The sequence below is a fragment of the Bombus fervidus genome, chromosome 16 (assembly GCF_041682495.2).
Source record: "Bombus fervidus isolate BK054 chromosome 16, iyBomFerv1, whole genome shotgun sequence".
Taxonomy (NCBI): domain Eukaryota; kingdom Metazoa; phylum Arthropoda; class Insecta; order Hymenoptera; family Apidae; genus Bombus; species Bombus fervidus.
In genome coordinates this window covers 5,833,273-5,861,061 of record NC_091532.1, presented here as the reverse complement: position 1 = coordinate 5,861,061, position 27,789 = coordinate 5,833,273, and the positions used below count along the sequence as shown (strand labels likewise).

At 37.3% G+C, this 27,789-nt stretch overlaps 1 protein-coding gene across 1 annotated transcript in view; it reads left to right on the top strand.

The window, feature by feature from the left end:
- The window catches only part of L(1)g0289 (plexin domain containing lethal (1) G0289), a 45,332-nt gene that overhangs the window by 1,884 nt on the left and 15,659 nt on the right, over positions 1 to 27,789 (top strand). The window lies entirely within an intron of this gene.

Below are 27,789 nucleotides of genomic sequence, written 5' to 3'. Positions count from 1 at the left end.
ATTAAATGTAGTCATCCACGTTTAACAGAGAAGTTAAGTTTTCTAACCTTGCTGTTGCGTCAAATAAAAAGCGAGCCAGGGAGAGATGGGGGAAGGAGAGAAAAAAAAAAACGTGCGTCGTAATCTTTTTCCGTGCACGGATTGGACGATGGTTGAAATTTCTGAAATGACAGATCGAAAGGTTATCAAGGTTCGTTGTGTCTCTTTAGATTTCTCCCGCACAGTCGATTCTGTCCATAATTTTGTGGAATGTCGCTGTTCATGCGAACCTGCCACAATGGCCACAGGGCCACGAGTGTTTTATCTACGCGCGCCATGGTGAAACGTTGTGGCATGTTTCTTTTTGTTTATTACTCCGTTAGTGCGATGTAACGAAGATACCGTACTTTATTTTTATTTAACGTTTAATCTTTTTAAATCGAGTCTCTCTTGCCGTTTTAATACGTATTATTTACGTATACGCAGGATTCACCCATTCTTTTTTTCTTCGTGCTACAATTGAACATTGCTATACTACTTTTACCATAGACGTATTAATATTTTAAATACGTCAGCAATATAATTTTCATTTTCGTTTCCTATAATTTCTTTTGCATATAAATCGACATTGCCGTATAATTTTTGCGGAACATTTTAAATACACCAGCGATATACTTATTAACCTTGCAATTTTCAACGGAGACGGCTTATAATTATTATAATTATTGAAATTACGCAAAAAAGGTAATATTTGCTAATAAATGACGCAATAGATATATAAAAAATATTTCTGCGTAGAATGCGAATTTTTCTTTACGAGCAATTTTGTAAGCTTATATTTTTACGCGTCATTAATTTTCGCAACGTATTTCGTTTGGTTATATCGAAAAAGATAATATTCATTATATACGAGTTAATTGTTGCAAATTTTGCCACGCAACATTTAATGCGCATAACTATTACGTAACAGATGGCCAAGGACTTATCTCACTCTGTGTTTCATTTACTTCCTTTCCTCTCACTTGCTTCGTTACCGTTCCTAGATATATTCATATCCTATACATAAAGTCGTAGCTGCAAGCATGAATCAACGCGTTATTTTTTTTTTTCTTTCTTTCTTTATCGAATAACGCATTAAAATGCCATTAGCTGTTTGATCTCGTTTACGTTAAACTCTCGCTCGGCAAAATTACAAATATGAAAAAGTCCTTGAAAGAATCAATAGAGTATTCTGTAACCATCGTGTTGTGAGTTAACCACTGTTTAACTACTTTCATGAATAATTTATTTTCGTTATGTAACAATAAACGAAGTTGATTACCTTACAATTCAGTCTCAATATACAATGAAGATAATTCATACTAGTTTTATAAACAATCTACTTCCGTTACATAATAATATTAAAAAAAGCAATAATTGAATTCCTTTCAGATCATGAAACGGCGAGTTTACATTGGTAAAGCGTTTCAGATCGCTCGATTAACGAGCATGAGAGAAAAAAATTGAAGGAATATTTCAGCAGTTCCTGCTGAGCTTCGCGGTTGCAACTAACGCGGCTGCCTCATTCGAACAAAGTTAAGGCTTCGTAACTCTTTATTGTTAGCAGTAGGAAAAGTTCAATGAAAGAATGAAACCGCAATGCGTGATTGTAATACGACTGCACACTAGAGTCAATATATACGTAGGTTAACCTTTAGATATCGATTTGAGTAAATGTCAACGAAATCGTAGGAAATGTTCCGTTCTTACATTAATCATCCATTGCCAAGATTACTTTGATATAACGTATACATTTTGCAAGGATCGGAAAGTTACCTTTCGATAAGGGCTTTATATCCGATATTATATTACGCTATATTATATCTACCGATAATGGATTACAGAAACTTCAAATATTTCCATGTATCTTGAAATTAAAAAAAAAAGAAAGACGTTAAAAAAAACAGAAGATAGAACGTTTTAACGAAGGAGGGAATTACACGAGATAGAGAGCCAAGAATCGTGACGAATCTATTTCGTAAAGCGCCAAGAATCGTATAGGTTCACACGTTTGTGATACACGATGGCATCGCGGTGGTATTGGTTAGCACGATTGCCCCATCGATTCCATTATTTTTTCCTGTGGCCCGATTCTCGAAGGCCCCTTCTCGGAACTCTCGTTTCGAACAAAAAGGGTGCTTGTACGAGTGCCGGTAGCAGTGTGTATAGCTCGTTTCGAGTGGTTTTCACGGCGACAATCGACGACTCGGTCCTCGATCGGAACGAAGCGGTACAGAAGGCGTGACGAGAGTGGGCACTCGCGTGAAACAAGTCGAAATTACCGGCACAAAGGACTGCGAAACGCGAGCGATCCTCTCAGCGGAGGAAAAGCGCGATTGCGCTTTCCAAGCTTCAGTCTCCTCTTACTCCTTTCATTTTTCTCCCGATTGGCTGCACGCACGAATGCACCACGTTCGTTTCAAGGTTAAAAAAACAATTCGGCGACAGTGTCAGAGTTGTATACTGTTGTTCCACGGTTCTACTACAGCGGATCCTCAAAGTTTCCGCGAGTTTTTAAACCGTTTTGAAAGAGCGTGATTCGACCGAGGAATCGAGTTGTTATTTAAAATTGCTTTCATAATTTTCCATACGTTTTGGTAAACATACGTGTCTAAGTATGATACATTTTTACGGCTAGTATTATTCTTCCGCAATATATTCCATTATATATCCTTCCGTGATATATTCTTACTTAATGCCAGATCATATTTACGTAGCATTTCATACAAACATACGATATGCATTTACGATGTTTTCATACCGCTTGCTCGTATTCTCCTGCTGAATGTTTACTTCGCTTATCAATGATACTTCATCAGAGATATGTTTACATAAAATCTGAGCGATACGAAATTATCGCACCACCAACTCTCACACGATACACGCGATATTTGCACGTTTTTATAGCCTAACCGTTGTACTTTCTCGCGGTTTGTATTTTCGATGGTATTCCACGAAAGCGTAGATTACTTGGCAAAATAAACATTTCGCAGAAGTTTGTTCTAAACTGTGTAATCGAACCTTGACGTGAAATTTGGATGTAAATATTTGTAGCCTGACAGTGTGTTTAATTTTTTAGTATTTAACAAATGATCAACGTTGCATTTGATGCAACCTTTCATTTTCTAATCTATTTCAGTCAATTCGTATCGTTGAATTCTTCATATTTCCATCGAATCGTAAATACGATTGATGTTTGCCGCTGTTAAAAAAAAGAAAAAAATAATTCAGTAACGATAAATTTCCCGCAAAATAATTTTACTGTCTTCCTAATTTCACGCATGATACGCTAGAAATGTTCCCTATCTTGGCCGATCGCGGCAGTTCACAATACTCGTTTGCATTTTCATTGTAACGTTTGCACAATCATAACACACACAGATATTAGATAAATTATCCGTGAATCATATCTGCTGTTAGATTTCTTGCAGCACGGAAAGTTCAACGTTCCTCTCGAATTAGTTCTTCGGATCGACGCTTGCGTTATTTGCGTCACGTTCCAACTAAAAATAGAAAACATTTAGACCTCGTAACAATACATCGGACCCCATATTTCACTGTATTATTCGCTCGAGCGATATTTTAATATTAAAAAAACAAATTTCAAGCGGGAATCAATGCGTAGAATTAATTTGTATGTATATAACGCACCTACCATACGTATCAAGACTTTCGTATTTCTTATCGAGCAAAAAGCCATTTCCTATTCTTGTTAAATCTGTTCAAACATTTACCTTATCTGTTCAAGCCTACTTTATATTCATTTTATAGAGAAACTTTCCACTCTTAAGTATCGGAATGTAATAATTGAACTTATTAGATCGTGAATAAATTCTTATCGATAGATGTTTAACAGACGATTATACCGAGTGTATGTTGCATTTATGAAAAATTTAGAAGCGTAAAAACCTATAGACAGCACGCAATATGCGAGCATACAACGCATAAAATATTCAGACTGTACTACTTATTACGCATAAACAAGCGCAGTAGACACGTGTCGTTAACAAGACACGTCTTGTTAATTTCATTCAATTTCAATGAATGGTTTATAATTTGTTCATATTAATTCCTCACACGTGCAAAAGTACTCGCATGCGTCATAGGAATTTCTTTTCGCGGTTGATACACATCGCGCAATCGCAGCGCATTTTGCGAGAAGTTAAAGAGAGACGCAACGAATCGACACGTTGCAACGCAACGGTCAAAGGTGTGCAAGAAATCGAACTAATCGAACACTTGCACGCCAATCTGCATTTTCGAACTGTCAATAACAACAATTTCTTGCCTGAACAAGAATTTTTATAGCGTTAGTTCTCTAACGAAACGTTTTTGTCATTCCGCGATCGAACGATACGCGGATCAGATTACGTTTTTTTTATCGAACAACAAGTGTGTGAAATTGTACCTATCTTCGAGCGTGTTTGTTCGTTCGTCTGTGCGCTAATATCTGTTTAAATTATGGCTTTTAGCAGAATATGTTCCTTCTTTTTGTTCCACGTGATCAGACGTAAACGTCCTTTGCACCCGTTTGGCTGCGTGCCATCACATTTGGAGAAACCCATTTGAAATAATAAATTTCCTGTTTTGAGTTTGTTTCGTGCCTGTCGCGTTTACCGTAACTTTTAAGAGCGATCTTTATCGAGCATTCAGACAGATCAATATTATCGTCAATATTTAAGTTTTTCGATATTGTATCGACGTCGTATGTACATATGTCGGTCGTCTGAACGCTGTTTGACAACTACGCTTTGGTATGAGAGACGTTCGTATGGTGCTGGGAACTTGGAGAACGAATTTTACGCACACCTGGAACATGTTAAAATTAGAATGATCGTTATCAGTCGGATTGCGGATACTTATGCAAATTCCTATTTTTACGGATATAATTAAAAAAATGGAACCTAAGCGAAGAATCATTCGGGTTACGAATGTTTACGCTTTTATGGGAAATTTATAGTAGAATAATATGTCGAAAGTAAGCGCACTTCTTCTAATATTCAGTAGAAAATTTCTGATTTACGTCCCATTTGTTTAATCGTATTAATCGTGTTTGTAACTCTAGTTATGATAAGTAGCACCGTAGTTTGAATATTTTATATATTTTTCCATTTTTATTTCTACGCTACGTGCCATTCTGTGCATTGTTGCAGTTTCAAATTTCCTATAAGTGCACAAAGAAACCGCGGTCTGATTATCAGAATCGTAGAACGTTTGGGACCAGATATCTCTAAAAACGGTACTCGGTGGAATTATAAATAATTATTTCTTATCTGCTGTTTTAATTAACAACAGAGATAGTTGATGATTTACGGGATGTGGGGAAAATTTGCAGATATTAGCTATAATTGCAGAATATTTCCCCTATCTTTTATGGAAAGTGCAACGTTCGAACAAGTGCGAATCACAAACTAGGACTTGAACTGCTATCGACGGAGGGAAAAAATGGCTTCAAACGTGAAGAGATACGCAGTAACGCGCGAAAGTATTTGAACTCTTATCGCGGAAAACGCTTGCGAATACGTGTACTCTTTATCTGTTATTGAAATTTCATCTGCACTGTAACGATACACGGCTCTCCTGATAGCATTGATAAGATCTGAAACCAAAAATATAAATATTACATACAGTCATTTACAACGAACATATAATTAGCGCGAAAGACGTGGCCATAAGTACTACAACTTATTAACACTTAATACGATGTCTAATTAACTTATCAATACAACGAAGGATCAAATGGGAACTGTTCGAATACCTCGGTGAAAGTATCTCTGCGAAGTGCAATACGCTTGCGATAAATATCTTGTAACTTATAATATGTACATGTTCAGATTAGTTTTAAATTTGGTCGATATCTTCATCGCAATAATCGTTTCACTGTAGCGTTAATGGAATTTCTAAATGTTCTTTCCCACACGAATATTATATTCATGAGTAATCTCTGTAATTGTCGGGACACCTTCGCGAGCCATTGTATGATTCCTCGTTCCAACTCTACGGTTTACTAATATTATTAACACTAACTGTTCAAATACTGTTGGTGATCTCTGGGTAATACACCTATATTTCTAATGAATATCCTCAACTATCCCTATATATATATGTAAGCTCCCTAGAGTTCACGTGGGATAGGGACTCTTTTTGTTTTACGGACAACCATTTTTGAGAGACATTCTTTTCCCAAACGGATGGACAGAGAGCAACATCAGAAATAGACAAGAGCACAGAATAACCATTTATAATTTTGAAGACTGACGGAGAAAGATCGGTAGCTCAGGACGTTGAAAATCGATTCTCGATTTTCAGGTAAACATTGTATAGAACTTGTTATTTCGCGTCTATGTAATTTATTGTTATTTATTGTTACAGACAGGTGTCAAATGTTGTTTATTTTTGTATTTTATCTAACTACTTTCACAATAAAACTCAATTTTCAGACTTCAGAATCGATCACTTAAATTACCCCAAGATTTACGATCTTACATATATATATTTCCAGATTCGTTTCAAATACCAATACATCTAATCGCAGTCGTGTACAATGTTAATGAAATTTCAAAATGTTAATGAAAATTACGTCTCGCTTAAGACGCATAATACGATCGTAAGAAGTTCCCATAGCTGTTCAAATACTTTTGCGAGTCATTATGTGTATTCAGTTTCCAGAGCTGTTCAAATACTTTTGCGAGCCATTATGTGTATTCAGTTGGAAATAAAAAGTAAAAAAACAAAGGAGAGAAAGAGAGAGAAGAAGGAAGACTCGAGAATACCGAGAGCCGAGAGTACCGGGCAGCACGTGTGCGTCTTATCGTCTTTTTTCGCCATTGGCAGCGCAAAGAACAAGTAGCGTAACAACGTATTCACGAAGCGAACACGAAGATGCGTACACGCGGCCGCACGTATCCGGTTTCTGCGACGTATATCGCGTTCAATACGCCTATAACACGACATAATCCTATATCGTGTTCCTCGACGATCGGTGCAACGAACGTTACGAATACCCGCAACAGACGGTCTTTTAAGCTGCTTCCTTCGGTAAATCTATACCTTCGCCACATGCCGCTACCTCCGGGCATTCGTTCGTACGCTTGTCTCGCTTCTTCTTCCGTCGTTGAACGTCTGCTAAGCTTTTGTCGTGTCGAATCGCGTACGAATGATCTTTCTCTACGAAGAAGATATATCACACCCGGTAGATTTCGAAATTCGGAGATTCGCAACTCTTTCGACTCTTTGACATAGTTCAAGGTTTAAACTAGGAAGCATAACGTTGGAGATACGATCACGGGGAAAATCAAAAAGAAACACTTGCTGTTAGATAAATTGAAAGATAGCGCGACATAGCAGAAACAAACGCTAGTGCTAACAAGAGAAATATTAAAGTGGATGGCACGCAGGCCAAGGAAAAATTTCGAGGAGGGTGCAGCATCCGAGTGAAACACCCACGTACCCCATTTTATACGGTCATTGAGTCTTCCTTTCGCGGATGGCCCTGCTGATTATACTTAATTGGACCATGTCTTGCACACTCGTCGCCTCAATATACCAGTACAAATAATGGGTCAAACACATTGTGGATAAGTGTCGTGTTAAGTATCGGACTTAATCGTCCCTGTCGCAATCCCGCGAGCGCGTTACATTTGTTGTGACTATGTGCTTCGACGTTGGCCTCGTTTCATGCATAATTAAATACAGACTAAATCGACAGATCGCTCGCTAGGTAATTAGAAAAAGAAAATCATCGTTCGATGATACGACGAGTACAGATAGCTACTTGTCGCTGTTTCTATTATACGTAGTACGTAATTTTCGATTGGATAACGAATCGAAAAGCATTCCGTTATTGTCTTTGATTTAATTGATTCGACGTAATGGTATGAGAAAATATGAGAAAATTAACTGCGAACAAAGTCTACCTCAAGCGGCACGTTACATCACAACTAACCGTATCTTATAGCGGTAGATATTTGTGCAAATCATGTCAACAATCTCCTAAACGCGTACAGCATGTTAGTTCCTAGCGTTTTACTGGTAAACGATAAGTAAACTCGTCCCTCGATTTACACGAGGTGCCCGTTCCACGTGGATTCGTCTTACGCGAATGAAAATTGTGTAAATAGAGACTGGCAGTACGCGAAAAATAAAATTGGCAATAAAAGCTAGTACGTATAAGTTTTAGAAATACCTATTTATCTCGAATAGCATAACAGAAAAGATAACGACGTTTCAGAAAACAGAAGTAAATTTTATTCGATTGTAATTCGAAACGATCAACCCTTTCTTCTTAATCGGCACAAATTCTTCGTCGCTTGAAATAATATCGTTAATGTTAAGTTACCGTATATACCTGTTACTTTTAAAACTTGAGGGAAAATATATTTTCCGGTTGCGTAAATTAAGGTCGCGCATAAAAATCGAGAGACGAGTGTACGAGGTAAAAAGCGAAAGAGGAAAAGACGAATGGTTCAAAGCGAGTTACGTATTCGCGATTATTCGATATATGGCAAAAAGAACGAAAGGTTTCCATTTAAAGAAGATACTGCAACCGCAAAATGCACGTGGATTTTTGTATTATGGAAATTTTTAGTCCTCTCTGAATCATTCATCTTTTTCCTTATCGTTTATGTTTTCCTATTTATCGTTTACGAGAAAAATGCTGCGAACTAATAACGTAAACACTCTGTATGTGTACATATTGTACACGTTAATCTTTCTTCAACGACAGCAAGTTTCTTACTAAACTATAAGAGCTTTCTCTTTTATGTTAAGCTCTACGCCGCGGTGTTCCATTTCGATCTATTTGCTACTATAATTTATTCTCTTTCACTGCAGAAACCAAGATACAGTAGAGACAATGATATACTGTGGTATGTAAAAGTTTCCGGCCAGATAGATTTTCCACTTTATATTCCGAAAGCGATATGTACAAGAATTTTAAATAATACTTACTGCGAGTATAAAGACATGACAAGCAAAAGGAAACAGTACAACAAATAGACAGCGTCGCGTAGTTAAATGTTAGATAAAATTTTCTAAAATATCGCTTTCGTAATATGAAATGAAAAATTTATGTAACTAGAATCCATTCCATACGCTAAAACGTATCCGCATGATAGTAAGGCAAGAAGTGCAAAAAGTTTTAACCGCTTAATCAACGATTTCGTTTTCCTTTTAAAATCGAGGCTATTAGAAAAATCATCGGAGAAATTAATTATGCAAGGAAAATGTTAACGTTACATAAAATATAGTTTTGCTGTTTGCGCCGTGGTCCGCCGACAGTTTCGAGTTCGTTGCACTTTAAATCGGACGTACAACCTGAAAGGTGATCGACTTAGGGCTCGACTCACGCATGTATCATATGTATTCGTTTGCTTCTAGATAGAAGAAATGTCTTGAGAAAATGTGTGCTGTCGAACTACACTCTCGGGCTTCTCTCAACGGAAGCTCATCGTCCTGTGGCGCTATCCTTTCCCTTCTTTAAATACGTAACATCATATACAGATCACTCAATCGAAGCGTTCGATCTATCGCGTCTCCTCCTACTTATCTTCGATAAACGTCGACGTTCCCTGTTGTTTTCTTTTTTCTTTTTATACTTCTATAGAAACATACATATATGCATATATACAATTTGAATAGAAATGCAAAGAATACAAATGCGAACACGGCGAAAAAAAATTGGAAATGATCATTAAAGAGAGAATGTTGTTTTAATAAGTTTAATTAAAGCATAGCAAGGAGAAACGAGGTAGTTAATGTCACGATTAATATTAACAAGCATCGTCACAGACGCCACTGTGTACGTTTATCGTTTGCGAGCAGGAGCTGTAAGTAAGTCTGAGTCAAACAATTCACGAGATAATTTCCACCAACCGAGATAAGCGACGTTCTTACTGTTAGCCTCGATATGGATTATTGGCTCGATTCTTCGAGAACGTCGACAACCTTAATGATTCGCTCGGTTATATTTCATTAAAGACATCGATTCAACGAACTAGTTGTTCGTTCTTAAGCTGTGCCAAAAGTAACAATTCGTACATGATATATCTATCGATTTCTGTTACATCATTATAAGACTTACGTACGATCGGATCGTGTTATTTCTTTCTTCAATCCGTAGAACAAGGATCTCACTCTTTCTGGTGTTTGCTTCTCAAAGCGTATTTGCAAATTTAACGTTTCGTTACATTACAATGATCGCTTCGTGTGGGCGGGTCACTGCTTTATTCATATTACTCGGTTAGTAAGTCACTACATTCTTTCTTTATTTTTCTCCTTTCTTTTCTTTTTTTTTTCCTTTTCTTTCTTTTTTGTATCTTCGTTACTTGTGAAATATTTATAAATTGCGACTTGTTACGGTGATGAAAGGGAACAGCAGTCTCGAGAGAAAACAAGCGATAAAAATACACGGTCATAAATGGAAGGTTAAATCAAGGCTACGAATGCATACGTTCATGCTCCCGATAATGATTACGCGTTCTATATGCGTGAATGCGTGACATACATTCCAATACGTTGATCGCAATCTCCTGCATTCAGCAGTGGTTTACCCTCATCTTTTCAACTGCATTGATACGAATATTTCTCAAACAGCCTTTAGTAAACGTGCGTATTAATTATATACGACTGTTTCTTTTTTCCTTCTTTTGTCGGACGTTAAAAGACGCGCGATTTTTCTGTCGAATTATTCAACAACGTTTCTTGTATTGTTTCATTTCTATGTTTGCACGATATATTATGTGCATAAAAAATTCAGTGTCTCATGAATAAAATCGAAACAAATAGTGAGTAGAATTTTAAGTATAACTACAGGTTGAATACTTTCTCATTTTCCATATCGTCCGTATTGCTTTCTGCTTGACTATTACGAGAAACGAGTGCGTGTGTATGGCATGCGCCGGCGACAAATTATTCAACGCACTGAAAATAAATTACTGTTAACGTCAACTGTAATGTAAATAGGAGAATGATATGGCAATCATTTGTTTAGCACGAGCGAATATTGATATTCTTTTTCTTTGCTTTGTTATTAGCGGTTAACCTTTAAGGGTACTCTCAGACCTCATCAATAATATCGTCAATATTTCAAGCTTCTCAATAACGTTGCGGTTTGTCAATAAATATTGACGATATTGACAATACGTACCGTCAATATTTACCGACAAACCACAATTTTTCTCATACGTTCGATATTTATCGACGATACATCTTAGTTTCGAGTTAGCGTTCGTGCAACGATGTCGAGTAAGAAGCAAATTTTAGCATCAACGACGAAATGAAATAAGGACAGGGTACGAGTTAGGGAGTGGCTTCTAAGAAGAGATATATTCGCACACACAAATTTGTCGAGCGAAGTTCGAATATCCAGACGAAAAGATTTTCAAAATTATTTTCGTATGAGTAGCACGCGTCCCTTGTTCGTACTACGACGACGAGAGTCTTCAAATATTTACGATATATATATCGCACGTCTAAGAGACACCTGAAGAGGTCAATCTGAAACACACAGACGTGCCTTCCTCGAATACAAGTTAAATAAAGAAATAACTTTCATAAGAATTATTATAAAAATTATTTCTTATTTATTAATTATTATCTTTCAATTTATAGCCGACGGTTGTAGTCTCTGTTTAGTGCACGTCACATATTCAGAAATATTTTTAACTCGTGCGGATGTTAAAAAGCGTTTGACGTGTTCACTTTCGTTCCACCGTACTTATTGCTACACGGTCTCAGTCAATTAATACGCGCTTGGCAATCACAACGTCGTTGATGTCCATGTAGAACACGTTGGCATATCGCTCCATCGACCTCGTTAGTGCCAAAAGAGTTTACCGAATGGCATTCGAATGGAACTCTATTTATATACGTATATATAGAATTACTTCTATCGTCTGTATGTTCATAGTTTGCAGTGTGCGGCTCGTTTCAATAGGACGGTCCTCGTATCCATTAAACGACAAAGAATGGAAACGTAACAGCGTCCAAAGAAGGAAGTTAGTATGACCGTTCATGTTATACAGTTGCCAAATAGCGCACACGAATCCACTACGCACTTTTGTGTCTTTATTATCATATTTACGGATAAATCGTTGTTGCTGCTGTATACGTATAATCGAACAATATTTTATACATTTTTCAAGCATCCCCTTCAACTCTTTGTAGAGCTTAATAATAATATTAATATTGCGGAGTGTAACATAATATTATACTGTTACAGAAATTATGCCTATTTATCAGGAGATATTCTTGATTTAATTGATAATATTTGTTTTAATATTAACGTAATCTTTATTATTGTCGCTTATCGTTTTGTTTGTTTTCTAATTGTTTTGCTACCGAAGGTCTAGTAACTATTTACAATAAGTTCGAGAAATTGGCCGCAGGCTAATGTGAAAGAATTTTAACGACTCTCGAGGCTAATTACCTCTAATTGAGTGGTTGTTGAAACGATTACTATTTCGTGTTACATTTCATGGGATCGGTGATGCCATCGGTAAACACAAGATGATTATGATTTATAAGAACATCTATCCGTGTAATAGACATGTACACGAATAACGTTTCATGATGTATCGACAACGTTTTATCATATCACTGGCCGCTATCATATCGTTAACAGAACTCGCATGTTTCGTCCAGCTAACATTTTTCATCGTTTTCGTACGCGTCGATCTGCTGCTCGAACAGCGATTGATGAACGCGTTTCAATTTTTATGTTTCCTTCGACACACAGCTAAAGTGCAATTAGCCCGCTAATTAGTCACCGTAATCGGTTGGCGCCTGATTTTAAATAATCATTTCGAATAGTTGGCATAATATAAGAACTCTTAAATTAAAATACATCGAATAAAATGAGTAGTACTGACAGTGGTTTAACGAAGCTTGTAATTAACGATTACTTTAATGTTTAATGATTAATTATCGTGATATAATCCATCGATAGTTGCATTAGTATTAACGAGGTCTGGTCCTTTCGCACATAATTATTAGCGAAACTTTACGAGTCACAATTTTCATTTGTTAATAGATTGACAAGCTATCGATATTAATAAATTCCTTCGTATTATGATAACAAGTGTGGCAATGAAGCGAATGGAACTTTAAAAGCAAATTTTACAAATTGCAAATTGTCCAGTTATTCTACACGACGCAAAATTATAAACTTGCGAAGAGTAAAGAGCGCTGTGGTAGCACGAAATATTTGTCAGTATTTGAAACATACATATCAGAAATCCGAAAATAATAGATTTACGTGAAAGGAAGTTACTGCCAGTAGATACGTATTTACACGATGAATCACTGTGTACTGATTTAAAGATGAGAAAACAAATTTCATAGAACTAGTCTTCCAAGACTATAGAGATAAATGTGTTGGTTTTCAAAAGACGTTTATCGTTCGTAGTACGCAAAGTATTTTCTCTTGCGGCGATATTTGAAGATACCTTATCTTGAATAAAAATGTTCATTTTTCATACTGCCACCACCTAATGGAAGGAAGTCTTCTTGGCTTCCCCTCTTCCGTTTCTTTGCGCTTGTATCTATCGAGTCTGTGTGAGAATTTCCTTCTCTCTCCGGATGAAACTCGCAGAATTCTTCTCTCAGCACGACCCTTTCTGAAAAGAATTTGCAACGCGATATCCGATCGAAGCCACACGTCGAAGCGTTTTCTGTGTTTTTATTAGACGACCGTTTTAGCGCGATCGACGAGACACTACCAGCACGACATGAATTGCAAAGTAGTTTCCTTTGTCCAGCAACGACCAGCACAGTAAAGTTCTTTGATTACTATGCGCGTAAAAGAAACCTCTGACAATTTATTGACTCGTGCCTGGAGGTTCGCGCTAGACCGTGCCACGTTGTTACGTAGACACTCTAATGTCTTACCGTCAGCTAATTTCCCAACGAAATTGTCAAGCGCAACACGCGAATTTATCGAAAATAAAAGACCTGGTGGAATCTCGATTATCCAAAAAGCAATTAAACACGCAAAAAGCGGATAGTCGAGTGACTGAAATTGTTCGAAATTGCGTTTCATATACAACAGATGATAATTTTTCTTCTTGGTCTTTTTATTCATCTTCCTAATCTTCCTAAACTGCTTCGAGTTACAAGTGTCTTTTAGTAGTTTTGCAGGACCAGTTTCCTCTTGAGCTCCGTGTTATTTAAAGTTTAGCCTTAAATTTGCCTTTAACGCAGGATGTTGTTGGAATAAGAGCTGTTGGAGAAACCGACGACTAAAGCTGTATCTTCGATCAATATTCCGCGAATCCGTGAAAAATAATATTCTTCGTTGCATTTTATCGTGCGAATTCACGGGATATATTTTCGACGATTAAAGCGAACTTCACAATAAATTCTAAGCCACGGACGAAATCCACGTTTCCTGAATTTAGCCACAACCGTTGAAACGGTTACTTGCTCGATGGAAACTTTCGCCGCGTTGCGTCAACAGGTGAATTAGTCGGCATCGAAGCGGAAACTTGCTTTAATTCACCAAGAATATACTTCGCAGACACCTAATTCGCTTATCAACGGTAACATCCCGTTGTTAACAAAGATGATTCACGAAGAAAGAATTTTTTAAATTGTCGGTTGACCATGACGAAACGTATTGGACAACATCCTCACGAGTTTAGAATTTCCGAAATGAAAACACCGTCCAAAAAGAAACTTTCAGCTGACCTGTACTTTCTCTTGCGTCATTATGCAGACCTATCGGCAGGTAAAATCGCATTACAAATCGAGTTATGCAAGTCATTTTGAAAATTATAAGTAGGCTGCGGATTTTTATGACTTACTAGCGTGCCATTTAAATGAGCAGAAACATAGGAAATACTCAGAGTATAATACTCGTTAGGTGAAAAATAAATCTTTGCTTTCACCAGTGACACATATATCGAAATATATAGAAAACACAATTTTTGCCTAGATTCTGATTTTTGGTCGCGTTCATAAAAATTATCCGCGTAAATATAAAATATTTTTCGAAATCTAACTATCGTTGTCTCCATTACTGTATCATTCGTTGTTAAAAGAAACATCCAACTCGAGAAGGGTAAGTCGCAAATCTTCAGCAACGTTTCTTTTACTTCTCGACATATACACGCGTTTCAATGTTCGTATATAGCAAGTGTAACGTGGATTATATACGACCCGAATTATCTGGAATTGTTCAGTCAGTTCCATGTAGCATCGGTTGAAGGTAACATCGGATGTCTGTAGTCGTATCGAAACGGACTGGAAGTCTCGTTTTTCTTGTTACAGGCATACCGAGAGGAACAATGATCGCTTTCACCAAAAACCGCGGCATGCGAGCATGCGAGAAACGTTCGAGGTCTTTGGCCCTTTCTCCTCTCTCCTTTCGTCGAACTCATATTTTTTGTTATCTTGGCTTTGCAAGTATCGAAGGAGGAAATTATTCGGCGATCGGAAAATCGTGATTCATTGAAATACGGGGAAAGCGAATGCATAGGTCTCTCTTTCGCTTACGATCCAGCTAAATCGCCACTGATATTCGCGAACGTCGTTACGCGATTCGCTGACCTGAAAATCCTCCTACCGCATCGATATGCTTCGAAGTTAAAAAAATTTCTACGAGTTTCCAGAGAGCGTGGAACAAACGTGCCTCTTTTCTCCACACTGTTCGAAGCGCGTTTTAACGAGCCTAACTTAACTAGATCGCTCAGTCAAAGACTTCTATAATCACGAAACTGAGTCGGCTTTAATTCTTGCAAATTTTAATATTGTATAATTTATCTTGGAGAAAAATGAAACGGCACGGAAAACGGTAATATGAATTCTCGAATAACGTAACTGCTCCTTCGCATTCTTGAATAAAGCGATTATTACGGATGAGATAAGTCTTCCTAATTTCATCCACGTAATATTTTTAGCGCCTGGCGGATTAAATAATTTCGTGGAAAAATTTAAACGTAGCTCCTCTGTGGACAACTTTGAAGATTTCGTCGATCACGAAAACTACTCTTTGATAAATCATAATTTGGCGTATATATTCGTCGTATGGAATGAACTACGAGTAGGAGAAGCAGAGTAGCGCGAGTTTGCACGAATGCAAATGTATCTCGAAATAGGTTAATTTCAAGCAGTGTCACAAGTGAGATTCATCTGTCGAGATCTGTTGACCTTAGGACCGCGAATCGGAACGATTTCACCGGATAAAGTTCGCTTTCTTAATGGAAAGTGTTGCCAGCGATTTCGCGCGTTTTCCTCGATATCGGAGGATATGTTACGGTGAACGATACATCTTCTAAAATATCACGTCTTTACGAGCATCGATTATAATAATCGATGAATCTTTCCTTTTTTTGTCATCCGACAAATTGGACGAAACGAAGCGAAGCAACACGTGGTCGCGGCGCGATTCTGAGAAAACATGAAACTTCAAATTTGAAAGTGGTCGCTCGATTTCCCAACCTAGGAAAAGAAAGCACATACATAATACACCGTTGTGAATTTGAAAGTATCGGAATACTTTGGTACATCCGTGGCGATGATATTAGATCGAGTGATAAGTTCACCGGCGTTTTACCAAACAACGAACGAAAGCGTATTGTGCAATTCGTTTCGCCAAAACGAACAATTCTTTTCCGTGACCGTCCGTCGTGTAAATTACTGTGCGACCGCGAATCGTATCCGTCCGTTTTACAAGCGGCGAACTTTCCACACAGGGCACAGATCCAGCGACCGCTTTTCATAACCGTAAATCGTCCGAGTTATTTTTCTATGAGCGCCACTTACGACTTATGAGCGACTGTGTGACGAGATGGTACGAGGACATTGCGAACGCGTTTAAGCGAGTCGGCCTTTGGTAGGAGCGCCGGTAATTGCGCTGGAAAACGCAAGCGAATCGTCACGCTCGGTCACTCCTTTTATATGGAACAAAACGAGCCACGTGCGTTGTATTCAAACGACGATCGAACACGCGTCCAACGTCTATCGTAGGTGATTCGAATGAAAAGAGTAGCTAATTCTACTAGACAGCGTCTAACGCATATATGTACGTACGTTTAAGTACATCGTAAGAACAGAATAGTGGGCGGTCGTCGTCTACTCGGTAGCGATGTAACGCAAGAGAGGAAGAAAAATACAAGCAGGCCATATTTGTATACGCGGCGAACTGTCCTCGATTCTGAAAATTTCCCACGTGTCATTGAACCGTTAGATTAACAGACGAACCAAAGGGGACTATAACGAGCCACGACCTTTTCGTTCATTCGTCGTGATTCGAATGGATGGATGGAAACTGTTACGAATACGTACATGCTGTTCCTCGCTGCTTCTTCTCGCTCTTTGTACACTCTAAAACACACCGTGACATTGCGTTTCAATCGTTGAATCCAGGTAGAAGATTTATACGTTTATACGTTTCGTAACTATAAAATCATATATGAATTTTCAATTTCTATATATATTAGGTTGTCCGAAATGTTTCTTTCGTTTTATAAGGAAATAATAGACGCACAATGTTTTTTGTTTTATATTAGTTTATTGAATTATGCACGAATATAATAGAAAAATAGAACAAAATGGATCATACCTAATTCAATAAAATAATATAAAACAGAAATTGTTGTTCATCTATTATCAGCTTACGAAACGAAAGAAACTTTTCGGGCAATCTAATATTTGTTGATGTTAACGCGAGAAACAATTTATAATTTTCTTTTGTTTTCTTATAACAGATAGAAAAAAAGTAGATCGAGAGAAAACTAGCGTGAACTCGCAGAAACATTAGCGTGTCGTTGGAAGTTGCTGCAGAAAGAAATACTTATTTCGTAGCGCTGTACGAAATTTCTCTTTAATTACGGACCTTTCGAGGAAACAAAGAGTAGAATTTCGAACGGAACTTCCTTGCGCGTAGGGGAACAGATAAAAACGTTGCCCGTGAAAGAGAAATGTACGGCGCAACGCGTAGAAATGCCCGGGAATCGTTTCGATTCTTCGCGATCTGCGTCTTCACGTCGCTTCGTAGAACAATGCACGCTTGTCGCGAGAATGCACCCAAAGAATCGCGGACGTGGAAAAAAATGCTCGAACGATTGAAAGAAAGAACGAAAGAAAGAAAGGAGGAAACTCGATGTTCTTAACTATTCGCGGATATAGCTAATAAAAAGAACATCGGCTCCGTGTAACCTGTTTTAGAAAAGAACGTTAAAAGGATAACTTTTACCTAGCTTCTACCCACTTGACCAAAAGTCAATTTAAAACCTACAATTCCATCTTCGGAATTCTTTTGAAACGCGTCTAATTATCCTTTCGCGTCTCTTTATTCCGATGTTCGTTTCTATATCGAGATTTAGCGAAAGTTTTCAACATCAAAGCTTCGAACGTTTCAAGCTTTTCGAGCGCTCTAAATTGTTTTCCCGTGTTATTTTACGCGTTATTCTGAGAATTTTGCTATCATCCGGATCAAAGTATTTAAAAGTTCCATCTTTCCGTTCCACTTTTATGCTGTTTCCTCGAAAGATCGCGAAACGATTCCAAAAACACGAAATAAGTTCTACTCGAATTTCGTGGAAAATATTATAGAGATCAGGATCATAGTGATCTGTGTTTATTATATAGATTTATCTATCGTGATTGAAGCAGAGAACTATATCTATTTAATTAGAACTTAGTGTAGTAATGTGATACAACTAAAGCAACTAAATTTGTTTAATTACTCAACTTACAGCTAACAACTCACAACGATTCGACAACTTACCACGGTTCGACTTCCTATAACTGACAACTCACAACGACTCGACAACTTACCACGGTTCGACTTCCTATAACTGACAACTCACAACGACTCGACAACTTATGAGTAACTATTATCCCGAAACTACTTGGAGCTTAACCAAGACAACCTTTGTACCTTTTTTTTTTTATGGGGAAATCCTCATGGACGCCTGGCCGCCCTCTGGGGGTCGGCGGGTAGTGTCAGACTCTTACCGACTAAAACCCCACGGTGGTCTTCCTGAAGACAACCTTTGTACCTAGAATTACTACAATGTACACGTGTTTTGCAAATGTTGACACAAGATGACCTAAAGGGCGACAGGTAATGAGCCTACCGGGATTGCTCATTTGTCTCGGCCTGTAAGCACTTTTACTGTTCTCTAAGTGACTCGAGATTTCTGACAGTTTTTCCTCGATACTATAATATTTATGAACGCGATATCAGCGAAAATATTCTTTACAAATTATATTTATAAATATTCTTAAAATATTTCTATCGTGTGTCGAGTAGAACGTGTACGTTGATATCTTTCCGTCCTGCGTTATTAACTTCTTATCTTTCAAATTGGTAAAAGTGTTTATTTATGGATCATAACTCAAACAGGAAGTAGGATTACTATACGATATTCATCGTGTGTCGTGCATAAGTATGATCCATGACGAACACAACGTGGATGGAAATCGTGTGGAAGCATAAAAGTGAAAGAAATCGAAAGGAAGAGGCAAAAGGAGATAGTTTCCTATTACGTAGGCTGCATGCGTCGCGCCACTTCCGGATATTAGACCTTTACATAACATCGACGTGCCTTATCTTTATCGACATCCATAATTGCACGGTTACGTTTGCATCTTGTCTCGTTGCCGATATTACACATCGCTTCTTTGCTTGCGGAACATTCTACATGTGTATAGATCTTTTTTCATACGTGTCCCAGGAAGGTTCCTTTTTGATTCATTACCGGAAGGTATAACAGTCCTTACATAGGTCTAAAATATAGAAATTAAAATACACAAAATATATCTACAAATATATATATCCAAGTCCAAATGATAAAGCAGCTAAACGTCTTCTATCAATTTTAATTATTTCAGTGTGCCGTCCAAAAGTTAAAATAACATAGAATGATACATCTACAAATATAGAGTTATTTCTTAAAGAAAAAACATTTAAGAGATCGATAAGAACAGAATGGGACGTTTCATACGTTGAAAAAGACGAACATACACTGGAAATACTTAGAAGCCTCAACATTTGGAATAATAATATTTAAAAAGTTACTCATAAGGAAAACGGATGAATTTGCTGCGAACGCTTACGTTGCACGGCTTTCGAATGCTTTTTGCGAAGGTCTGCAGCCAAGAAATTGCACACAGTGCGAAAGTTGCGAAATATTTCTTAAACGAAGTTCAAATCAGCCGGTTCTCGATCGCGTGCGATGTTCGACGTGTGAAAAAAATTGACGATGCGCGATCCTTACACGCAGAATATATAATCAAAAAGAACGAGCGTCGGAGAAGACCGGAATGGAAAAGCGTGACTCGGTATCGGTTAAATGACGTCGGAAATGCAGGAATACATGCGCGTCAGCGTTTTTCTAATAGGTATGCACACGATGCGCAAACGTTTTTCACGATTTGTTCGCGCGAACATTGTTGGCCGTGCCTGGCGAGCAAGGCGGTTGCTCGAGGATGTTCAAGAACGAGTTCTGACTAAGCTATTTTTACGGCATGTCGCATATGATACGGGACAATCGTGAGTCACGTTTTAAAAACTGGTTTCATCGTGGATCTCGTGGATCGCGTCTTATGCGTTCACGCGTTCGCCATACCTGCTGGCCAGACGCACGAATCGCAACTATATGCACTTACGATTCTCTGCTTGGCGAACGGCCTTGGAGCAGAAAATATCCAGCAGTTCGTTTTCGGCGTGAATCGAACTCCAATTCACCCGATCTTTGCTCCCGTTTTGCCATGGTCACTTAAAAATACACTTTAAGTGACTTTGAAATCTATAATAACTGACTCCGTTATTATAGGAATGTTAATTGTCATAATAACAAGACGATAGTACGTACAATCTATAGTAATTAGACTGCAGATGTTTATGCACTTGCGGGAATTTTAACCGAAAACTTCTACTAATTATAGCATCGAAAGACGACGTTGGCATTAATTGCTACTGCGATCCTCGTATTCTTATATCCTTAAGTCTGATGTTTCTTTTACCAAACACAAATATCTTCGCAATGTTTCAAGAAATACATTGGAGGAATACAGGTAATCTGTTAAAAGTATTTTCTGCCTTTCGTTCATAACAAACACGGATTTACATAAACATGGGCAACATACTAATAACAGGTTACGAAGTAAAAATGTCAAGATCGTTAAACATCTTGAAAGTTTCCTTGTTCTAATACACCGTTGTCCAGACGCCTGGAAAAGTATAGTATTAGACAGATAGCGTGCGAAGAAAGATATAGTAGAACACGACGAAAGTTTTATCGCGATACCGCTGTAACCATACAACACAGAGTTACGTATATAGCTGTTGCTATTATATCATGGTATCTGAAACTGTGACGGTACAGTCTCTGGAGAAAGATCACGCGAATCACCTTCGAGCATGTTCCGAGTTCCTCAAGGACGAAGCAGGATTCCGGTCCAACTATGGTCGGTCGATTACCTATACCTGCCTAGTAGCTTTACGCGCAGATCTGCTTCTTTCAACGTTTTACATACCTCAATCTTAAATCAAATATGTAATTGGTATTCTCGTAACGAAAACGAGACAAGAATCGATATTGGAACGTATGGAATGGAAATTATGAAGGAAAATAGCAGAGTATCTTTTCATTTCCCTGGAAAGACGAAGATGGCTAAGGATCATTTTCGTTGCGAGTCTTTCGATCCACTTCTTCGTGTAACCTTGGCTTCGAATTTTTGTGTCTCAGTTTCGTTCTCGTTCCGACGAACGAAGCAAAGAGGCGAAGAATCAGAGTAAGAGCCGTGGTATGCAAATTTTCTAGCACGCTGAGTGCACAAGTGTGAAAATGCGTGGAAGGTACGCGCGATAACCTCCTCGTAAATGAACAGACACAAGTTTGGAGAGATAAGTAAGCGGATGGCAAGCAGAAACGTTTTGCAGTCGAGAGACCGAGGTAACCGGGCAGGCGAGCACAATCACCACGAAAGCCGGCAATTTCTAGAAGGAAAACCACGTGACGCCCAATATACTCCTGGCGTAGACAAACGCGGTTTCATGATGAGTTGCGATTTCATCGAGGAAATTCTATGCGGAACTCGGAGAAAAGTTGGACAAATATCGGATTAAGTTGCTCGATTTACGTCTTGTAATTTTTAACGAGTTTATTTACGTTTAACTCCGCTATAATAATTATAATATAATTCTGCTGTTTGGATAGAACGTTTAAATACAATAAATTAGACTCTTTGATGCAATAAATGAAACGAAAAATACAATAAAATAATACGAAAATTCAACTGATACGTTCGATTTAAATCGCAGGCGAAAAATGTATTATTAAAAAAAAACACACGCAAAAAACAGAAATTTAGGATGTCTGAATTAAAAAAGATTGATTTACGGACTAAACTTTCGCCGAATATTCGTGAAACAAATAAAACGAGTTTAACATCATGTAACTGAGTGTTATTTGAAACTTATATAATGCGTGTAGTTCCAAGTGCAATTCGCTCTAACATTGTATACATAATTAATAGACGAAACAAATGTACTGTTATCAATAAAGTGAAACAACGTTGCGATAGCTAATGATAATAAGCGATAATTAAAGAATAATACCAAGTTTTCAGATAGATTGCACGATAATATACATCTACCATTCGTTGACAATTGCTTGTACGCCAAAAATACATACATTATGCGCATATTATGCGCATCCTTGGCTGCTAATTTTTTCACCTTCTACCTCTACTCTATTTTCTCACATACTGCACACACTGTTACTTACTTTTTGCCCGTGCCAGTATCTTAATTTGATATTTATACAGGATTCGGCTCAATAACATTCACAAGCGGGCATCAGGTGATTGCTCATGAAAAAACAAGGAATGAATATGCAATGCTATGTTTTCTTCCGAGGATTACTTTCCGAGAAAATCGGCTTGAAAGATATATCAGAGATTACGAACATTTATATAATTTTGCATTCTATAAATATCTGCAATGTATCTATATAAATATCTACAAATATCTACAAGTCTGTTGTTTGATATTAGCGTCGTTGTAACTGCACTCACATTTGATATATGATACTAAATAAAGTAAAGGTAGCTTTTCGTTTTTTAATAAATATCAAAAGTAGCTACTCTTCGATAGTCATAGTGGGTAGTATCTACTAAGTATAACCTACTAAGGTTGTATAATATTAGAATTTTATCTTTGAAACCAGATAAGGTGTTTGACGTTAGTCGAACGAATTTGAAACAAACGATATGTAATTAAGTGCAGATGGGGACCAGCTTTCCCTTAGGAAAATACTCAATTTCGAACGTGTATCGATTCGACGACAAAGTCACGTTTTACAATACTTTTGCGTTTGTAATGTAACAAGAGAAGTAACGACGAGAAAGGGGATAAAGAGATCTCGCTTTCCTTGCTGACGAATTTGTAAATTTTAAACGTCACTGTACTTAAATTGGAAATCTCAATGTGGATGGTACATAGTACACGTAACATTGACATTGCCGGTTAATTTCCGATCGACAATAAAAGATATATATTGCGTCATAACAGATAACAGCGATAGAAGAGCAGCAACAAAGCAAAGAGATTTCACATCGTCGAATGCGTGGGCGTGTCACGTGCGCAACTTCTCATTGCATTCTATCACAGAAATGAAGAATTTCATTCTGAAACCTCTGAAATCTCTTCGACGTAATAACGCCGTAAATTGTCGAAAAATATATTTGACCCGTGAGTCATTCACAATCAAACCATTTAATGCTGATCACGTAAGGAATGCAAAGACAAAGAAATGATTTTAATGTAAATAAATTTACTAGATAAGGATATAGACTAAAAGAGGTAGAATTCTAAAAAACAAAAAAAGAAGATAAAATGACGTACATTGTAAAAACTGAAATACAAATCGTGCAAGTAAAATACCGAAGGGAGCTATGTTCGAGGGTATAGAGAGGTATGTACTTTTGCGGCAAGATCAAAAAATAATTATTCAACGGATGCTGCATCACTGTGGTCTCTCTCTCTCCCTGCCAGATACCCGGGAGGTCGTCAGGAATATCGGCGCCACATGTCTTGCAACACAGCTGCTTACGATGTAAACTTACAAGAGACAGACAGACAGAGCGTCAGTAGAAACGATAAGAATCAAAACTGTAGAAAGTGTTTGGCTCCGATTTGGATGAAGAGCCAAGTCTTCTATCGATACAAAGCGTACTGAAGCATGGGGCCACACCAGTACATAAGCATACAGTGATTTCGTTTAAAACTCATTTTCTTCATATCATACAACTTGCATTCCTCTAACACAATTTTGCTTTAGCATTGATTTGCTTCTTACATATCTTTCTACATGCCACGCATGTCCATTCTTGCTACCTGTATTTCTGGACGTCCCGCGGCCTTTTTTTGAGTCAAGATCATCTTCTAATATATCTTTCGCACCATAAAGAAGAAACATGGCAATTATTTAGAAAGCCGACGTGCTCTCGATGTCAATGATCCTTGGATATGTCGCGAAAATCAGCATTTCCATTTCCACAATTATTATTAGACTGCGATTGTTTGTGCATTTGCGGGAACCTGGAAGATGCAAAAATGCACACGATACACGCATCATGTAGAAATATATAAAACGTCCAAAGTAAGGTATTCGTTGTGAAACGCAGTAAGTGAAACGAACAAGCCTTTGGGTTCCATTCCTTTCTCTAACTATATTCATAGAAATATGATTCTGCATGAACATTTGCGCTCTAATTATTACTTAATATCAGACGGGTGTAATTAACTACTAACGAGGGGAGAAGCCGGACGATTGCCATATTCGTTGATTAAACGCTTCGAGAAAAAACGAGCCCCTTTTATGCCCGACGAAAATATACCTGTTAGTCGATCGACGATCAATTTTTCGTAATTATTCGGGAATAAAAAGCCGCAACAGCTACGCCTAATTCTGTTTAACGCACTGCGCGTTAACGATTTCATTTTGTGTCGTCGACCTCCTGCCCATGATCGATACCTATCGTTCCGTGAAGAACAAAGGTTAACGTGTAACAGCTACGCGACTCGTAGCTACAACGTTCGCCGCGTTGCAAGCTATTCGCTTAGTTTCTCGATATACTAGAACGTACGCGGTGTATGAACATATTTTTCTTTCAAAAATATCTTTCTTCTTTTTCTTTTTTACCACGGACAGCACTTAATATGTTTTAATAAAAAGATAAAGTGCTGTCCGTGGTAAAAAGGAAAAAGAAGAAAGATATTTTTGATCTTATATATATGATTTTTAGATACGATCAAAATATTCGTGAAAACGACAAATGAAAATTGATTAGTATCGTTGATCGATGAGGTATCTTATATAGGTTTCGATGTGTTATTCGAAGCAAGGTAAGATTCGTTCGTGTTATAGTAGAAATACGGTAGATAAATATCTGAATTCATCGATAGACATAATAAATTCACGTAATAAAAGATCGAACGAACCGAAGCGAAATTCGATCGCTGCGACGATGAAGAAGCTTCGTTCGAATTACCAATGTAGCGCTTCTTCCGCCTGCTATCGCGGTTATCACAACGTTTAGTATTTGAAATTGCGGTTAATAAGGACATAAGGATTTGGCAAAATTTCAGACATCAAACACAATTTTGTATTCAACGAGGCTAAAGGATCTCTTGCTCTTCCCCGAGTCCCTCGAAATTCTGTGTTTCGTTAATGACGTTTGCGCGTTCTTTTGTATAATATAACACGTAAGATACTCGCGTCTTGTTGCCAGTGAATAATGTTATAATTATAATAAACAAAACTTTATCCACGTGTACTGCATATATTATAAGAGTGTACGTATTTTGTTCTAACGAAGCAAACATTTCGTAAATCTACTGACTAGAATCGACTGTGAGTGCCTGTATCGAACAAGAAAAGAAGATCCTGCCTTCGTAGAATAGTACACAGTAGTAGTATTTGCCTCTGTAAAAGACGGGGAAAAAGCTGTAGAATATAGAATGTCTCTACTATGATTTTAGTTACTTTAAAATTTTCTTCGGTTCCTTGTTTGTAGCCTCCCAACCTGAGTCGAATAATTTCAACATCAACTCTTCTGCAACTTTCGTCGTTTCTATATATATGTAAAGTGCCATCTAAATAAATGATTAGTGGGAGGTAGTATATACCTTTAAACAACTTTCTACAAACTTTCATAATTTCGTGTAAAAGAAACTTTCTACGTCCCTTGAACCTACCATAAACTATAATCTATTCCTAGGTCGAGGCAGCCAGCATTTGTACAAACATACTTAAACAGCACTCGTCATATTTAAACCCGCAATAATCTTGAGAAACTATCATAAAAATTTAGAACCCTTTATGGTCATGGTGTTTAATTGCTATAAGCGTATTTCATGTCGAGACGTTCGTTAGAGTTATTGTTCATTTGCCTAAAGCTTGAGAAAAGCGGATTTTTCTATGTACACTTTCTATGTCACTTTCAGCCGCGAGCAACTGTCGATGACAATGACTAGCATCCGTCACAAGTTCCTTATAAATCGTTAATAAATTTGTAGTAACTAGAAAATCATCGTCGAAGAACTGATTGATGAACGTGTCACGTAAAATTAATGGTAAAAAAGGAGTAGCTGAGCAACTTGATTGTGCTTTTATAATTTTGTAGGCTTTTATTCACGAAAATGATTAAGTATAATATTACAATGAAGTAGCAAAGTTAAAATAGTTGTTCAAATCACGACCAAAACTGTACACAAGGCTAGTCTCGTGGTCTACCTACGTTAGAGAAATCCGAGCCGATTAACTGACGATTCGAGAGGAGTTAATTGCGAAACTGTCAGTCATTATTACAGAATCGTAGATCATAAGTAATACGCGTTCTAAAACATCGGTTGTCATAGGAGTCACCTATGTGTCATCGTTTAAGACGTTATCGCTGTTTGCGAAGATTACGAGGAAGGTCAGAAGGAACCATAGAATTATTCTTTCTGATGGTTCCGGTGATTTTGTCATAAAGAATTTGGCGATAGGATCGTCTGATGTGATATCTCTTTTTCCAGTTTTCTGTCCCTTAGCTTTGTCCCTTTCCTTTTGTCCGAAACGAAAACAAATTTTCCTCGTTGCTATGGTTTATGACAGAAAAAGATGGTCCCAATTTTGACGAAGCGCATCGATAACGCGGGAATTAGCTATTTATACAACGAGAAGGACATCTGCTGATTATTTTATTTCTCCTTAGTTCCTTGGCAAGATGAAGCTGCAAGATATTAATTTAAAGTATAATTAAAATTAAATAAATCTCTTAAATAGAAGATAATGGCAAAAGTAAACGGTATAATACATACTCACCGAAATTTTGTCTCTTTTCTTCCAATTTATCAGAATCTTCTTTCAAAGAGATTACACAGGTGTGCTATCTTTAATTTCTCAATGACGCGTACAAAGTTTTTCATCTATAAAGTATAATATCAAAACATTATGACCTCAGAATACGCGGTTCATTGAAAATAATTAAAAGTATTATGATGTTCTGTAACAAAAAAAAATTGTTTTATTTTAAGAACGAAATGATAGCACACTCTGTTAATATGTTTAGAAATTGCTCAGTAGTTCATGATCTATCAACAAGTAAACATTACACTATATACATTATATAATTTGTAAATATAGGACGCGGAAAAAGATTAAACGAGTCTGAAAAAAAGAAAATTCTTGAATTAAAACAGCAATGGTTATCAGTAGCAAGAATATCGAAAGTAATAAGAAGTAGAGTAATATACAATTTCTAAAAAAATGTTGA